The sequence below is a fragment of the Hetaerina americana genome, unplaced genomic scaffold (assembly GCF_022747635.1).
Source record: "Hetaerina americana unplaced genomic scaffold, ioHetAmer1.1.p SCAF_7, whole genome shotgun sequence".
Lineage (NCBI taxonomy): Eukaryota > Metazoa > Arthropoda > Insecta > Odonata > Calopterygidae > Hetaerina > Hetaerina americana.
Genome location: NW_027287316.1, coordinates 5,313,282 through 5,326,180, shown reverse-complemented (window position 1 = coordinate 5,326,180; position 12,899 = coordinate 5,313,282). Strand labels below are relative to the sequence as shown.

Sequence of the window (12,899 nt, the reverse complement as noted above, 5' to 3'; positions counted from 1 at the left end):
ACATTACCTTAATTACTACGTTGCCACAGGCATTATGGTCACCACAACCCCGCAGAGATGGTGACCATCTTGATTCTGCGATCGTTCTCCAGCGCCGAGATATTTCTCACATGGAGTGAACACCAATGACGATCCGGCCGGAACTTCAACGGCAGAAGAGAATGCATCAGAAAGTTAGACATCATTATGATTTGAAACTGATGATGATAAACGTGCTAAATATCACCACATCAACGAGCGGACGCATCAGAGCTGCGTAATTCTATAGAATCGATTTAAATAAAATTAATAATGCTCATAATGTACCTAATTATGGGAATTAGGCTAGAGTCATAAAGCTTTTGCATCGTAATTATTAGAAGTCAACGGAATGCGAGAAAATACAATATGAGAGAAAAATATTTCATACAGGCACAGTTTTTCGAACTTGCAATAACTACTTTGGATTGCACTACCATCGGAGACTTAAACATTAATACCTTCATAAGATTCAAGGAAATTCAGCAGGAAGGGGACATAGTTGGATAAGACCTTAATTTTTTTATGTTATATATTTTTCGACTATTGTCTCTCTGGTCCACTCTTAAATTTATCAAGGAGTAACTTCCAGCCAGACCTCCCAAGCAGCGATCCCTTCACTATCTGGCTGAATCGAAGGGCTGGGTTGGGGCACATCAAGCAAAATGGTAATCGGAATCCCCTGAAAAACCAGCCACCCCTACCATTCTTCCTCTCAGATTGATACATGCATTGTAATCCGAGCCACAAAGATGCAATGAGGGTGATGGCGCTTCATTTCCTGGACCTCGAGACAGTGGTCTGCCTCTAAGGGGAAACGGCTTGAGAACACTGAACCCTAGCCTTTGGGATCTAATTAATCATAAGGCAGAATTAGATTCACTGAGGTCTCCCTGCCCTGTATTTAACCAGCGTGGTCATTCGTGACCTATTAAGTTTGCAATTTCAGGGTGCGAGCGCAAATTTTCCCATCTTCCCATCATTCCCTCACTAACGTTTGTTTGGAGTTAAGAACTTAAGACAGTGTCGATGAGGTAAGGAATTATAGTCATGAGTTAATTCACAAGAATAGATATTTTTCATGCTTTTTCACGGAGTTGAACTCACGCAGAAATAAAGAACTACCAAGCGCTATCGTTCTGCTTGAAGTGGGGTCGGTAATGCCAGGGACAGGAAGTTGTAAGACCCGGTCTTTCATTTTCAGAAAAGATAACATCGAGTATTTCCTTCGTGGTGAATATCAGCAACTAATTGCAAAACTACGATTTAATGGCATTTCGCGTGGACATAATAATAAAATTTAGGTTTTTTTAACTCAGGACTTTTTCGTATATTTAAATCAATCAGGACGATTGTGGTGATGCTGAAATTCAGGGCTATCTCCCAGAGACGCGTGGAGATCTTACCCTTCGTGGACCGGTCATATTCAATGTCATCGTCTTCACCTTGTTAGCTCATTGACTTCCTTTTCCACTCATTCTATTTGCCCTCATATCCCCCTCCCTTCTCTCAATTTATATCTTTCCTTCCTCTTCGCATCCAACTCCCTCTCCGGAAGATGGTATACGATCCCATTCCGGCATCTTGAGATTCCGGGAGGGCAACCTTGACGATTTGGCACTTGAACACGATGTAGGATAACACATTCGGTCAAAAATAGCGATAGCTTTTTACGATCACCAGCAACAACACATGTTTGCCATGCATACGTTGACAAGTAGATGCGAAATGGAGCCAATTGTGAGATTTAGAGTTACAAGTTCATCGACTAAGCAATTCTGGTGTCGCGACTCGGAATCAGCCCGCTCTTTTGCACGCCATGACACCTCCTGTCTGCTGCGTTCGAACCTACTGACGTGTCCCACATACATACATGCTTACTTCGTCACATAGCACGGGCAAGTAACCATTTTCGTTTCGTTGAAGTAACTGCCCCAACTTGTGCACATATCGACGAGGGCAGGAGAATCCGAAGTAAACTCGATGGCTGTTAACAGTGGTACTAGTTTGCAAAACGTCGATGATACTTCCGAATAAACGAGTACTATATATTTATTTAATTTTATTCCGTTTGGTCATGAGATTTTTCAAGTTCATCTATTGTTTTATAATTATAGCAATCACATTTGGACAGTGAACTATCACATTGGATAAGTGATCACCTTATTCAACAGTCTAATCGCTAGAAAACACTTGTACTCCGCCAATTAGAAGAAATGCCTCAATTGCAAGGGGAGAAAATAGCCCTCGAGGAAACTTCGGTTAAATTTGTGTTTTGGAGTCAAACAAAAAAAGTTTTCCAAGCAATAGCTACATAGGAGTAAATTTGCAATGGAAAATTGAAAATGAACAATCAAGGACTTAACATTAAGGTAACAATAAAAGACGCAGCTGTTCTATAACTAATGATCTCACAAGCGTGTCCTATTAGAGAAATCGTATCTGATGAGCATTTAGTTTGCGGATTATCTACTGTTGAACTCTCCGAAACAGAATGCCACTCGTTAATTCTCTCGGACGCTGCCACTATTGATTTTTTCCTTCCCCCCTTCCAGTTGCCCACAGCCAGGTAGCAAAGGCTCCACCGCTCGCATCCACCGGCCCACCCTCATCGAATGAGTTAACCAGCACCCCGTCGTGCTCACAATGCAATCAAACGCACACGGTAAAAATTTAAGCATAGGAAAAGTACTCTTTTTCCAAAAGGGACGGCAAATTTTAATTCTTGAGGCTACTTATGAATGAATGGTCCAGCGATTTGACGCATCTTTTTTCTAATTTCCAGTTACGTAGTGACGTACCAACCTGCATTCCCAACAATGCTTTACCTTCAATGTCCCAGGTGGCAAGCAAGAAAACTTGGAAATGATTTTGCTAATCTGATAAAAGATGGGATGGAAAGGTATGTCACAGTTAGGTGTCCCAATACGTCAAATTTGCTGATAGGTCATTTATGGAAAATTACCCCAAGTGCACTAGAACTGTGCGTAATTGGCACTCTTTCGACCGAGTGCGGCTCTGAGAGCTGAAAAACTTCATTCCCAAAAAAAACCAAAGTGGCCGCACACGACAACTATTACTCGCTTGACCGACACAAGAGAGTCGTCGAGAGCCTCTCATGTCACTTTCGACCAGATTAGAAGGGCCCGCTGCGTAAATCCAAGGCTGTCTTCGCCCGCTCAAGATCATTTACGGTGATTAATATGAAATCTATGGGATTGTGTAAGGCTACAATCAAGGAGATGAAAAGACAAAGCAAAAGTAATCAATGTTTGAGACATCTAAGTAAAAACTTAGCCGTTATGTAACATATTCAATGCTGTGAGTTCGACCCTTGAGGTCACCAGCAAGAGATGGACGAAGAAAGCCCAATCCATTCTCTGGATAAGACTGCTAATGGAGTACGGTCAAGGTCAAGCTTGTCTGAGTAAACATATAATTTAGTATGCTTGCATTGTTTGGGGCCAGCGTAAAAAACAGGGATGGTTCAAATAATTTTGCTTTAGGAAAAACACTTTGGAAAATACAATTCCAAAAAAACTGAAAATAAGATCGAACTTCTACACATTTCAATAATATATAGATATAATTGATGATTTTGTGTTGCAATCTGCCGGCAAAATGGCTTCATGCGAAAGTTGTTCCTATTGTATTCTCTGGATATAGATGACCCGACATTAAATCAAATTGATTCGAATTGGACAGGAATGCAATGTTAGGAAAGCATGACATAAAACCCGTACCCTTGGTTGAGGATCTTACCCATGAGCCAGCTAGGATGAGGGCAGTAAAATGCTCAACAGCAGTTAATAATCGCTCTGGCACTTGAACAGTAGCGGTAGTTTCTATGGGAGGCGACCACCAGCCAAGGTCATTTGCGCCATTAGGGATAGTCCTGGATGGGAAAGGGTGAAGAGAAACCCGGCGTCGGCATTAGCCTACTCTTGACGAAAGGCGCCAAGGGGTCCGCAGTTTAACGTCCCATCCGACGGACGGCGTACTCACTCAAAGTATTCTCCACAAAGCACCTCAAGTAGGGATCGAAATACCACTGAAAAATATATGTCGCCTCCAGGATTCGAACCCGGGCCCTATGGATGGGAAGCCAGTACCTTAGCCATCGCACCTTCCCGACTGGAAAACTTTGTTAATTCCACATACAAATCTGTGTTACAACACTTAGGTTTCGTTGCCATATCTTCAGGTGAGCTTCAGAATATTATCCACAGGAATACATTTTTGGGAGGGGTGAGAAAGGGGGGTGGAATGGGGGAGGGGTGAGAAAGTGGGGTGGAATGGGGGAGGGGAGAGAAGTGGATGGTTGCGATGTTGTTGCTGGGGAAAGTGTGGCGAGGGAAAGGAAAATGGGCCGAGGGAGGGTGAATGCGCGTGGCTCGGTTGGGAGGGCGGGGGTTGCCTGTTAGAGGGGAGGAAAGGCGACAGGCGCGGGGGGGAGGGTGGGGTGGGACGAGGAAGAGGGGTGTGGTTGGGGATGGCATTCGGATACGCACTTGGATATCGGGGGTTTAAGGAGGGAGGGATGGGAACTGCACATACGAATATTCATTTGCAGTATTATATTCATTTAAAAGCTGGACACTATTATTTCATATAGTTGGAGGGCCTCTTATCTGAATCCCCTCTTTTCCAGGTTGAGTATTATGGGGGTAAAACTACTGAAGAGCTCTTCGTCCCCTGTTTGCTCTGCGCAAATTGCATTGCAGTCGTCACATTTTCATTTAAATGCCTTACTTATTTGTTTTGTTTCAATCCTGTTTTTGGTGTGACTAAATGTGTTTTTTTCAATGTCATTGTGGTAATATGCAAGATTTTAATTTGGTATTTTGTGTTAGATAATTGATTTTGATCGAAATATTTCCTAGGCAAGGGAGTTTTTACTATTTTGGAACGACCGAGTCCATGGGGAGTGTTCCCGTAGATGCCTTCGATAGCTAGTTTTGTGCCTTTTCTATTATGCAATGCGTCTATAATTTTGGATAGATAATGAATGGTAGATTTGGATGAATTTAAGTAAAAGAATGTCGAGGTCTTGTAGCTCCAGAAAGATTTCATCCGTGACCTTTTGGTGGACAATCCCCAAACAACACGCCGAAGGCCATCAACAAGGGTGAAGCCACTTTTCTCAACGATTGCCTCTCTTGGTTTACTCACATCGCGACGCGCTTACGATGAAGATAAATATCATTATTTCCCATCTACGGGGCTGAAACTACGCCGGCCTCTGGAAGATAAATTCGCCGGGCAAATGAAAAAGTGAAGAGAGAAGAAAACCGAGAAAATGCGCAAGAAATTGACTCAGATAAGAGAGAGTGGAGCATCGTTGACACAAATCAGGGGCTCCATCGATCTGACATCTCCAGGGCCATCCACGCCGCGGGAATGGATTGAACGCCCGCGCAGGCGACCGACGGCGCCGCGACGCAGGCTCGGCCGACGTGTTTTCCGCTTTCGAAAGGACTTGCCGTCTGCCACCATCACTCGTGATCGATATAGAATGGATGAACGACGGAGCAGTCACCGGAGAAAGTCGTTCACGCCATCCTAATACTATCATAATCCCCAGCGATATTGTTCCCTGGGATTCGAACCACGATCGATCGCTATTTCACTGGAGCCAACAAAGAAAAGGAGTGGTGATTCTGTACGCAATCAAGCTTTTGGTTACTCTTTCAAGCCGACCCTCTTAAATTCAGGGAAGCAAGAACGTATTCTTATCTCAAATAAGGGGACAATCTTTCATTTCTTTGCGAATTCCAACGTACGGTGTTTCCAGATTTGGGGTCTCTCATAACTCCTCCACTGCGCTCCTCTGGTATGTGCTAAGGCAATATACGATATGTACTGTTTACGTATTACTTGTGCAAGGCGAAAACTGGAGAACCAACCTGATTCTAAAATGCGCACACTTGGGCACTTGCTCGGCGAAAAGCATGCGTTTCAAATCCTGCCGTAGATTTAAGGATGGTGTTTGAATTTTTTGCCAGAAACTGGCGAAAAATCAATGCTGAATGTGCAGGTGTATTGCCATGGTGAAGGATCCATCCATTATTTTCGGTTGGAATAGTGTGCACTGTTGATTTTCTTGAATTCAGTTCATCAGCTATCATTGGGACAGTTTTTCGACGATCGGTAGGGACAAGGGACCGCACACGATCAATGTTGTCGTCTTCAACGCATGTGGTTGAAGGTCGTCCGGGCCTTGCATCATCGTCTTGTCGGCCATCTTTAATCTACTTGAAAACGGATGTTTTCTTCAGAGCATTATCACCGTAAACAGCTGCCAACATTTCAGTGATTTCTTGATAAATTTTACCGCACTTCACCAAAAAACTTTATGTTGATCCGTGATTTCGTGATTTGCGACCAACAGTAAAAACAAGGACAACAGAAACTAACATAACTGGCACCATGCGCACAGCTCGACGATCCGCCAAGCACAGATGGCTCATTTGGGGTCTTAGGCAACTAGCGCCGCCAGTGGGCTGGGCTATAGTCCGCGTCATGGCCGCCAGATCGCACCAGTTCGCGCATTTATTGCACAGACCACGTATTTCATACCCAAGAGCAACACGTGAGAGTTGAGATGCTTAATTTGGAAAGCGTTTGGAATGCGCTCAAGCGAATCTTACCGCTTAATCTGTGCCATTAGTAAAAACTTACGAGTAAACTCTTCATAAAAGTATGCATACTCATTAGCAGGGTAGTCCGATCGAATAGGTGGATTTTTTCCAGGTGGAACTAGAAGCACGTGTGCCATTTGTGGGTGTAACTATAGGAGTGCGTCCATGCACATCCTTTTCGAAATTGGACAGTATTTAGCCCTGTCGCAAGAGCACTGAAGTTTAAAGACAATTACAGCTGAATCCAGAAAGAAATGCCTGTGAAGATTCAGATATGTGATTTCCACATTTTTCGGGCTGCGTCCGCGTATGTCGTTTAAATGTACAACAGTTTCGCCAGCTATCCTGCTGGCGTCCTCAGGTCAAGGATGAAAAGAAGAGGCTTCTTTTCATCCTTGACCTGAGGACGCCAGCAGGATAGCTGGCGAAACTGTTGTACATTTAAACGACATACGCGGACGCAGCCCGAAAAATGTGGAAATCACCTACTCATCGCCGCGGAAACCTTCGAACGAAGATTCAGATATTTTGAGCATATATACGAATATTCTGATAAGCATGAATAATAACCAAGGCGACAGGGCTGTTTTTGCTCCTCCTGCTGCTAATATTCTGCATAATGAGAGTCCCACCCCCATTACACAAAATATTGCAGTCAAGGGAAAACATTAGAACAGTGGACAGATACATTGTATTCTTCATTTAAGGAAAAACATGTCTGTCTCTGGGAAATCGCAGTCAAGAACGGCTATTTGGAGCATAAGCAACACACGAATCAGTTGAAACCAGCGTGTGGAATGGGATAATGCGTTATATTGTCCAATTGTCAGACATCAGGCCTAGAAACTACAGTTTTCTAATGGGATATTTCAATTATTACTTTATAGCCATGTAGGAAAACAGTAACGTTCATTATTCACGTGAATTATTTTAGGCCACTCTTGAATTAAATGGGGGAAAGGAGGGGAGGGGGTTTCCGTCCACTGTTTCACTAAAGGCAACTTCTGTGAAGATCGCTGTTAAATATTCACAAGCGATAAAAAAGTATTGGAAAAGGGATGGAGGTTGAAATGAGATAGTGACTCAAGAGCTATCATTAAATTGGATTCAATCTTCTCCCGGGATAGTCATCATGGAAGGTTTTAAGCCAGAATGAAGGTAAATGAATCTCAGAGTACAAAACAAAGAATCAAAAGGAAATGTGAACATTCCTGCAGCGCATGGTAAACGTGACTATATGCAGATTGCAGTACATCTACATCTACATAATACCCCGCAAGCCGCCGCAAGGGCGTGTGGCGGGGGGTGTTAGGTCACCAACCGTAAAAAGGAAAAATACCACATGCAAAAAAACAACACGGAAAATTACAACCACAGCAGCGCACACACTCATGCAAAAATCCCTTCATCCAATACTCATGCAAACACATATACCGCAAAACAACTAAAAACTAGGGGGGTATTATGTAGATGTAGATGATGCAGCATAAACAAATGCACTTCCTATAAATGCACCTCCTCTACACTTGGAAATATCTATCTCCCACCTAAACTGGTCTCGGCACTCCGCCATCTTTCCTAATTACTTCTATGTACCATAGGGAGAGCACATGCGAATGCCTAGAGGAGCCAGTGGATATTCCATATCATGGAACTTAGCACTGTGCGCAGGTATTTGTTGCTATACCTTGAGGATAAAGATTAAGCACAATTCCAAGTATCCTTCCATCAAAAAGATTTATATCTTCCTGAAAAATGAGGGAGAGTGTTAGGAGGTTTTAGGTCATAAGCTATTAACGATTAGAGTCATTGGTATTCAGTTGCATTGTTTTTCCTGAATTTTTGGACGCGAAGTGTGGGAGGGAGAAAAGGGTTCTCCTGCCGGTATGTTTGGCAGTTACTTTCCAAGCTCCCGCAAGGATATGCTTCCTGAATTTTTAGTGAGGGCAATGATTTAATTGGCAACATCATAGATTTCCTCCAATGAGAGCAGTACCCTCTTCAACACTATCATTCCTAACTCTTCATTCATGTGCCCCTCTGGGCTGTAGTGCGATGCATTAAGATAGAGTATTACTGCAGTAGGATACACGGTTTTATATTCTCTTGTTTTTGATGCGGTAAGATTTTTCGAATAATAGGCAATGAATTAAGGAGAAAAACGTGCAGAGAAATGATTTTGTACTTTCATCAACGAAGAAGATGCTTTCATTCAACCGAAAACTTTGAAAGTGGAACTCGCTGACTAAGCGAGATTCCAGTGGGCGCTGAAGGTTGACAACACAGTCGGCGTTAATGGGGTGGGGCAATGGTTCAGGAGAGGGCAGGTTTTCATTGGCATTGGGGGTCCCCAAATGAGGGTTCTGGCGGTTAGCAGCCTTCAGAGTGGGACGCTAAACTGTGGATTATTCATGGACCCCTTTCGCTGAGGCGAGAGTACGCTGACGCCGATTGCGCTCCCTCCACCCTCTCTCCTCTCCCTAATCCCCACCGTGCCCTCAAATACTCCATGTTCACTCTAGGTTGGCAGTTGACCCCGATTCTTTGTCACTCGTGCAATGATGACACGTGTCTCGTGCGAGGGTAGGCCTTTAATGAGAGTTAATGCCATTACTCTCGACGAATGCAAGAGATGCAATTAACGAATTCCAACAAGCTCAAATGGTAAAGCAACGCCCTCGGAAAATTGAATCTCGATTCATAAGTGGCAATATTATTATTATTATTATACTTGGTAATATTCGTTCCGTTTCCCCATTCCATCCTGGACTCAAATCCCGGCTGTCGAGGATTTTCCGGTGATATTCCGATTTTCACTTCGTTGACGTGGGCAAGCACTTCCAGTGCACCCACTCCAGGCCAAGAGGGAGCCAGTGTCGACGCCGGGTTCTCCTCCTCGACCCCCCTCATCCCCCCTCAATCATCCACTCGTTCCCAATGGCGTAGATGTACTCGGCTGTCGGTCATCTGTCCTATTAACCAGTGCGGCCTTCCTAGTTAGAAGTGCCAGGGCAATTCATCAAGCAACGCTACGCAGACTCTTGGTCACGGGTGTTTCATTGCTTCCAAAGTACACCAAGGATTCCGCGTGAAAGTAAACGGGGAGAACGAATTTCGAAAAATTACCGGAATTGTCTGAGCTTAATGCCCTGAAGGACATACACACATTCATACACACACACACACTCACACGCACGCACACCCACCCACACGCACACGCGCGCACACACACGCACACACACACATATATAAATATATAAAATATGGAAACACATACGTATGTGTTTCTATATTGTTTGTTGCTGTCCAATTCATTATTCGGCACTTCCTTGTTACGTCGACGAAATCATCTACATATATATATATATATATATATATATATATATATATATATATATATATATATATATATATATATATATATATATATATATATATATATATATATAATACACAGTAACACACAATATAGAAACACAAAAAAAAGAAGAACACTCACACGTTATTTCGTGATATTTCGACGGAAACAATCCGTCTTCCTCTGAAGATATAGAAGTAATGACTGCTGGAGCTGTTGAGGTGAGGGGTGCGAGAGAAAGGGAAGGGGGCCAGGAGAAGGGGAGAACGCGAGGCGAAGGAGGGGTGAGGGTGGGCTCCCACAAAGTAACAATTTTAGGCCACTCCCATCAGTGAACGACATTGAGGCCCGGATGCTGATAGGCCATACAGATGTAAATGAATGACCTTTCCGATTTCATTCTCACCCGCAACTCCTTTTCTTTTAACAATAACCATTACCTCCAGATAAAGGGCTGTGCCATGGGTAGCAGATTCAGCCCTTCATATGCAAACCTCCACCTTGGTATCCTAGAAGAGAATTTCCTTTCAAACTATCCTCTGCAACCCCTCCTGTGGCTCCGATACATTGACGACATCTTTCTACTATGGCCACACAGCATAGATTCCCTCAATTCCTTCATCTCCCAACTCAACGATTCCTCATCTCTGTCTTTCACCTCGACCATTTCATCCTCTCAGATTACCTTCCTCGATGTTAATATTACCCTCAGCAATAACAAATTCCTTACCTCTGTTCACACCAAACCCACTAATAAACAGCAATACCTTCATTACAGCAGTTGTCACCCCTCCCATACCAAGCGCTCCCTCCCTTACTCCCTCTCTATCCGCGGTCACCGCATTTGCAACCATCCCGAATCCCTTAAGAAATACCTCAACAACCTTCACCAATCCCTCCTCCAACGAGGATACCCTGATTCCCTCCTCCATAAAAAAAATACTTAAACATTCCTACACCCCCAAGCCTGCCTCAACCACAGACTCCCAGCCTCTCTCAATCTGTACTACCTACTTCCCAGGCATTCAGTCTCTCAAATTCATTCTCAAAGACCTATTCCCCATCCTCAAAAATCACAACACTTCCTCCAACCTTCTTCCCAAATGCCCCTCTGTCACCTTCAAACGTCCCGCCAACCTAGCAGATATCCTCAAATCCACCAGGCCGCTCTCAAAATCCCCTCACACCCCCAGAGCCATACCCACTCCATGTCATCGAGCAAGATTCAAAACCTGCCCTATTTTCACCACTCCACCCCACTCCATCCCACCATTTAACTCTCTCCCGCCCTTCCCCTATTCCTCTTGCACTTCCAAGAATGTAGTTTATCTTCTTACCTGTAAACTCTGCCCGTCATTTTACATAGGCCAATGTTCCACACCACTTAACATTAGGATTAATAACCACCGCGCCTCGTGCAATCCCTCCTCCCCGTCCGCGGGTCTCCCCATCCCTAAACATGCTTCCCATCATAATACCCCTTTCAACCTGTGCTACAATGTTTCCGTCCTGGCCTCCCTTCCCACATCCGATAACCCTATACAATTAAAAACACTTGAAATGGCATTCATTTACATCTGTATGGCCTATCAGCATCCGGGCCTCAATGTCGTTCACTGATGGGAGTGGCCTAAAATTGTTACTTTGTGGGAGCCCACCCTCACCCCTCCTTCGCCTCGCGTTCTCCCCTTCTCCTGGCCCCCTTCCCTTTCTCTCGCACCCCTCACCTCAACAGCTCCAGCAGTCATTACTTCTATATCTTCAGAGGAAGACGGATTGTTTCCGTCGAAATATCAAGAAATAACGTGAGTGTTCTTCTTTTTTTTGTGTTTCTATATTGTGTGTTACTGTGTATTGTACTATTCGGCACTTCCGTGTTACGTCTACGAAAGCATATATATATATATATATATATATATATATATATATATATATATATATATATATATATATCTATGATCTCTACCATCACCTACTAAACCGACCTTCGGGTTGATTACTGTGTTTATGGTATGTTTATGGTATGGTACTGTGTTTATGGCACCTACTAAAGTACTGATGGTAGAGATCATAGATATATATATATATATATATTATATATATTATATATATATATTATATATATTATATATATCAACTTATATGTAGATATATATATATATATATATATATATATATATATATCTACATATAAGTTGATATATATAATATATATATATATATATACCATAAACACAGTAATCAAGCCGAAGGTCGGGTTAGTAAGTGATGGTAGAGATCACCCAGTACTAAGCCCTCTACGGCGTGTGAAAATTCACACATCAGGGTAGGGAGGCCAGTTCCTTTTCGTGCCGGCCAGGAAAACCTGGTACTCGAAAAATCACTTAAGCTTGGGTGGAGCTGCAGGTTCCCAGAGTGCCTTGCCCGGGAATCGAACCCGGGACCCTCCGGTCAGCAGTCCGACGCTCTACCCACTGGACTACCGCGACCCATATATACTGTATATATATATCCCCGGCGAACTTCGTACCGCCTAACGATCAATGAACAGTTCAGTTACACTATTTATGAATCAAGAACGGCTGTATCGATTTTAATCATGTTTGACTTTTTATAATAATTAAAGGAAAAAAATCAATAAAACTGCAAATATAAGTATTACAATGGCTTGTCGGAAATACGTTTTCTTTGTCCAATCTTGATACACATTTGGGTTTATTCTCTTGAGTCAAGCACCTTCTGATATACAACATCTTTTGTTTTGTTATCAGGCGCAAGAACAAATGAAGCGGATGGTTCACCAACACGTGAACATGCCACATATAATTGACCATGAGAAAAGCATGGGTTTTCGAGATTTAGACCACGATTGGCCTTGTGAT

The 12,899-nt window shown here is 43.2% G+C and overlaps 1 protein-coding gene across 1 annotated transcript in view; it reads right to left on the bottom strand.

Annotated features, from left to right (window-relative positions):
- LOC139696324 (zinc finger protein ZFP2-like) overlaps positions 1-82 on the bottom strand; it is a 28,387-nt gene extending 28,305 nt beyond the window's left edge. Inside the window, exon 1 of the mRNA XM_071595040.1 lies at positions 8-82. The gene's annotated coding sequence lies outside the window, so the exon portion shown is untranslated. The remainder of the gene's footprint in view (positions 1-7) is intronic.
- Between the last annotated feature and the right edge of the window lie 12,817 nt (positions 83-12,899).